The 6000-nt window shown below is 41.4% G+C and overlaps 1 long non-coding RNA gene across 2 annotated transcripts in view; it reads right to left on the bottom strand.

Annotated features, from left to right (window-relative positions):
• Nucleotides 1–210: 210 nt before the first annotated feature.
• Nucleotides 211–6000, bottom strand: part of LOC141945206 (uncharacterized) — a 46423-nt gene continuing 40633 nt past the window's right edge. For both annotated transcript variants that reach the window (XR_012629445.1, XR_012629446.1), the window contains exon 5: nt 211–455. This is a non-coding gene — a long non-coding RNA (uncharacterized LOC141945206). The remainder of the gene's footprint in view (nt 456–6000) is intronic.

Here is a 6000-nt window from a genome sequence, read left to right as displayed (position 1 = left end):
CAGCACTATTAAATTTAGCAATCTACCTTTTACTTGTTTTCCAAGGGTTCACCCGTTTACTCTTCCATAGTAGAGGGAGCAAAACACTGATTACGTGACAAACCTGATAGAGGATGCAGGCAGTACTTCAGATACACCATTGCTAATCATCTGATGATCTACCAGATTCAATTTGGTTCAAAACATAGAGGCAGAGTGGTCAAGTAGTGAGCCAACTAATGATAATACAAAGTATTTACTTTGGAGCTACAACTATTTGGAAAGGATATGTGATTCATCTTGATATATCCTTTAGATATCTTTAAATATCCCTGTTGTCTCCAAAGACCCCTTGGAGAGCATTCCTTTATGTGTCTGGATCAGAAGAAAAAAGGGGTGCATGAGAAATAAAACAGTCGCTCAGGAGAGCAGATTATTCAACAGAACATGAAGTCCTTGGTAACATCAGGAAAGCTCTGCAACATAAAGAAAGCATGACTGTTTTAATAAAATGGTTGTATGCTAAAAAAAGAAAATCATACAAACATAAAAAAAATGGCCAAAGCATGTAATTTGTAGTAAAAGAATCTCAAAACTGCTTTGAGAAAACATCTCACTGAAAAGCTCAGACTACAGAAAATTTGCTACCTGTGTGAAGGAATTTGGTCCCAATTTTCAGAGGTACTGCTTTCACAAGAGTCACAGTTTCATGGCTCTTCTGATGTGGATCATGCATAAGGAGCAAGAAGTAAGATGAAACGTTCCCCTCAAGTTTCCCAACAATGCTATGAAACATCACACTTTGTCAGTGGAAGCCTGGACCCCCTGAAGGCCTTTTGTATGAAACCCCCACTAAAACAGAGCATAAAAATACATCCTTTGCAAAAGGCCAGGCCCTGCAAATCACAGGCTGTTGCCAAAGAGGAACACTGCCAGTCAAGGGCATGCAACAGTGTATGGGATGGAGCCATACGCAGGGAAACATGCAACGCAGAACTCCAGTGAAGTATGAGAACTGTGTAATATGATATGGCTAAGGTTTCATATAAAGGCCCAGGTCCTTTTCAAAGCATCCTGTTACTTCAAGCATATGCCCAAGTCCTGAATAAAGGCCATTTGAGGCAATGATGCAGATCCTGGTAATGGAAGTGATATGAGGAAGAGGTACCACATGCCTTGGAAAGGAATAATTTTATCAGGAAATAGAGAAAGCCAAACAATACCCATAACAACTGAAATTGCCAGAATATAATTTATTTCCCTGGGAAAGAAAACTTTCATGAATGCTTAGAAGGTTCCATGTATTTTCCCACCCCACAACAGCTATTTTCCATATGATCCAGACTAAAATAATCAGTAACATAACTCTGCTCTGGTCCTTAAAAAATCCTGGCAAAGTTAATCGGGGTATGGACTTTCCCATAAACTATAGCCCCTCCACATGCGGTTGGGTTCATTTGCAGACTCCATGCATCTCTAGGGGTCAGGTAAGACTGACTCACAGTCTAGATCCAACTCCAAACATGTCAGTAACTTAAATCAAATCCATTTTATCTTATCAATAGACTATAGGCTATAGGCTGAAGGATACCCATGACTGTGTGGACCAATGCATGCAAGGGAACATCAGATCTGCAGTGAGAATTGTTGTGAGCAACCCAGTGACGGGCAAGAGGGACGGAGCTAACCTAGGATGCCTCTATCTGCATGGAGATTATTTCTGCAGCTGGCAAAAATGTTCTGGGGCAAACTTCAGAATGACAAAGATGCCAGATTCCTTCTTTGCAGAGAGCATCAGTCTATCACCACCATCTTGTGAAGAATAAATGCTTAAAAACTTAAGCAACTGCCAAGCATTTGATAAAAGGTCAGCATTGTAATAGTCAAGGCTGCATTGGAGACACCAGTTTTGTAGGCTCAGAAGGCCTATAGTGTAGTTTTTATGGGAAGCACCAAATGTTTCAGTGCCCGGAGAGAAAGTAAGTTGTACTCAGCCAGGGAAAGTATGTGGGAGTCAGGAGCTTCATTAAAATTGCCAGCTCATTGCCTTTCAGATCCCTCTTTTGTCAACTGTGGATGAAGTTTCTCTAACTCACGGAAGCGTTTTGAGAACAAGCTAATGTTTACGAACTACTTTGAAAGTAGAATGGTCAGAGTATTATTTTCTTGCATTCATCTTCTCACTTCCTGGGCACTGTTGTCCCATAACAAGACCTCAAAAACTCTTAACAACTGTTTCTTTACATTCATGTAGCTCTTCAGAATGGATGTTTATATGAATTCATGCTGGTCAAGAAAGATGAAAGGTTGTAGACAGATCTTCATGTAGACTATTACATGACCACTATTTCAGGCAAAGATCTTGAGGCACTCATATTCCTCTATTATTTTAATTCATGGCCCAGACTGTGTCTGCTGACAACATTACAGCATGAGCACACAGGGCAGTAAAATTGTCCCCTGAATGTTCCTGGGAACAGATTACAGAAGCAGCATGAACCAATGAAACAGACAACAAAGAAAAATACATCTGAGTGATTGCCCACAGATTTCCCTGAGTGGTCACATGGGCATTTCCATTACGGAGAAGAATCTTAGAGCTGGGGTATCTGAGCTGGTTGTTCACCGTCCAGGTTCAACCAGATGCCACACATCCTCCGTAGGAAGCAAAATGGACTTTCTAGGAATATAGAGGGTGCCTAAAGGAGCTGTTGGAATGAAACTGAAGCAACCAAAAAAAAAAAAAAAATCAATAATGCATTTACAGAATAAAAACCCAGACCAGAGGAAATACATTACAGCTACCTACTACCATCTGAGAAAAAAGGGCAAAAGTCACTCATCTGACTTAAAGGTCATCTATCTAATGCTCTTGAATTTTTGCTGCCAGACAATGTACCTAAATAAAAGATGTTTTTTGCTCTCCCACATACATAGCTAATTAAAAATAGTCATGGTGTCATGGGACATCTGTAATTGGCCTTGTGTGGAAGCTCTGTATTCCACTGGTAATTACAATTACTCTCTCATTGCAACCAACTTCAGCTTCACTAAATCAGCCATTTATTTTCTCAGCTGTCAGGGTCCTGGCTGAAAACACAGGAACTATTCAACTTCCATCCTCCTCTTTCACACTGTGATATACAGGAAACATATACATATTCTTCAGTTTTCATAAGACATTTTATTCCTTTAACTCGGAGCAGATTTCTTCCAATAATGTACACATTCAAGGCAAAACCCAGCTCCTTTAGGATGGCAAGCTTCCAGTGCAAAATAACATTTTGCTTCTTTTTTTCCTCATAGTTATGTCTCTCCTTTCAAAGTGCTGTTGGAGAAAACCCCAAGATGTAACACATAACACCACTGAAAATGCTCAGATCCCACATCAAACCATAGTCTTAAATACAGGTTGAACCTTCAGCCCATGTAAGAACAAGGCAGTTTCACATGACTTTCATAAGAACAATTATTGGCATCTCTCTGCTTTTTAGGGACTTCCTTTGAAACAGATTTTGCAGACAGCTCCAAATTTGGCGTCAGTGCAAGCCCACAGAGTTCATTAGAAATAGCCTTATTTACTATGCCTCATGGAGAAGAAAAAAAGGCATGAGACTCTTTGGAAATCCAGTCACTTGTAGGCAAAGGGTCAAATTTTTAAAGCAAAGAAGCAAGACAGTTGTTCCTGGGAATTTTGGAGTTGATGATTTTGGTGAAGACAAATTATACGTGGAGGCATGTATAGGAACCTGAATTCATGTTTAGGAAAGAGTGACTAAAGCAGGGGAATGACAATGCTGCTTGCTTACACCTAAATCTGGGCACACTTTGGGGCCAAAATAGCCAAAATATATTAAGATATATGATATGTTATATAATATAAAACTTTACTGGAAAATTAAGTTTTGTGGAAGGGGAAGTGACCTACAAATTTGGAACAAAACCATAAACAGTTTAAGTTAAAAGAACAGAAGAAAAATGAGGATAGCCAAAACAATTATTTTGACATTCTCAAATAACATTTTTTTCTATTTTTAAAATTGACTAAATGTCATTTTAATAGGGATTTAAAGGAGGTTCAAACAAATGTAAATGCCTCAACAAAGTTTGGATGCTGCCAGAATTCTTTATCCAGTCAAAACCATTTTGTTTAGTTTGTTTATTTTCCCAAGAAAAAGGGAAATGGGGAATTAATTGCTTTTTTTTGTGCTTTCTGCATGTGAAAATAATGAATTTTCAGTGTCTGATAGTCACCAGTGAATGTCACATCTTGTGACTTGATGTGACTAAACCACGTAAGGTCTAGTGGTTTCTAACTGGCTGCTGCTGCAGTGGGAATGCTCACTAGTCCCCAGTGCAAACTCCCTGAACTCTCAAGGGAAAATATAACTTCCCTCCCACACATAAAGCCCTCCACTGCTGTAGTATTTCCCTCTTCAACCTGGTGCTCACACTACCAGGACTGCTGCAATCTGAACATGTGCCTACAGCGACAAAATATAAGACTTTAATTAAGCTGGTTTTCAACACTCATCATTCCTGAGACTTCCTCCAGTGAATCATGAGTTTATTTTCATACCCCTGTGCCAGCCATGCCTGCCGCAGCAGCACTGGAGCTGCTAGCAGGGAAAGGACTCTTGGGGACAGTCACCTCTCCTCCAGGACAGATGACATTAGTTACCCTCCTTGCACCACCATTTTATCTCTTGCCAAACCACATCTTAAAGATGAAAGGAGGAAATATGGTGCCTGGGGTCACTTGCCATGCCTTTGAATATGGCACAGGTACTGCTGACCTGGCGAGGAGCTCCTCTGAAAACCAGTGCCAGTCGGTGAGGGTGCTGTGGGAGGCAAAGGGGTAAAACACAGTAAATTCCTCATGGAGGTTTCCTTCTGCAAGAGCACCCACCACCTGCAGAAGGTCTTTGGCACCAACCAGCTTCCTAAAGTGCTTTTTGCAGGCAGGGCCAGAGAGCTCCCCTGGCCAAAATAAACACACTTCTGAGCATCCTCACCTGCCACAGCAGGCAATGACCAGAGTCCTGCTGCCATCCATGGCTGCCAGGAAATTTTACTTTAGCAAACCATGGCTGCTGTACACCATCTGCAAGCTGTTGAAATCTCACCCTGGAGACAGTGGCACCCAGCTGAGATGCTTGCTGGAGATAGTGGCACCCAGCTGGGATGCTTGCTTCTTCTTGCTGCTGAGCTCTTTTTTTACCTGTGCTATGATTATCACTGCCTGCTTTCGTGCTTTCACCTTCCTCCTGACTCGGTCTCATAGCTCTGCCAGTGACATTGTGGACTGACCTGCTCGGCCCTGCCGCTGCGGCCGGTTCCCTTCCAGCAGTCCCAGCAGCTGCTTCAGTTTATGCACTGCATGTGCCTATTGCAAATGAGCACAGTCAGGGAGGAATCACGTGCTGGAGGGACAGTCTAACTGGCTACACATCCTTTTCCTATACCTTTTCCTACACTACATTCCTCCAGCACAATATAGAGAGCCTGGAACAGTGGCAGGCATTACAGTAGAAGTGGTTGCAGCAGTCCCAGGAACATGCACACCCTCTGCCTCGCATTGGCACAGTGTCCAATGTCTGTGTCTTGGCTTCACTCTCTCTAGAGCAGAGCTGAACACCTGGGTCATGCTGCAGAGGCTAAAACTGGGCTTTTTCAGTTCTTTCAGCAAGAAGACCATTATGCAGGAAACAGAATCAATGTGGTTTTGTAAAGTATTTTCTATGTTTTGAGCCTATTGATTTAGAAAACTTTTTTCATCAGCTTGCCACAAGGTGTGACTTTTCGGATCACTAGACTATGTCAGTAAAATGTCATTACTACCATTAAATATCTACATTCCTTAAAAACAGGACACATTGGACAGGAATACCAATATTGATGCTCATAAATTTATACAAATCAAGTTTTAAAAAGAGTTTTGAAATCAGCATGTATAATTTTGTTCTCCGCTAATGTATCCTTGTCACTTTTATATTGGGACATGCAAGAGGAACCAGGCAT

This window comes from Strix uralensis, chromosome 1, assembly GCF_047716275.1.
Source record: "Strix uralensis isolate ZFMK-TIS-50842 chromosome 1, bStrUra1, whole genome shotgun sequence".
Lineage (NCBI taxonomy): Eukaryota > Metazoa > Chordata > Aves > Strigiformes > Strigidae > Strix > Strix uralensis.
Note: the sequence above shows the minus strand (reverse complement) of the source record. Positions and strands in the feature narration are given on the sequence as shown.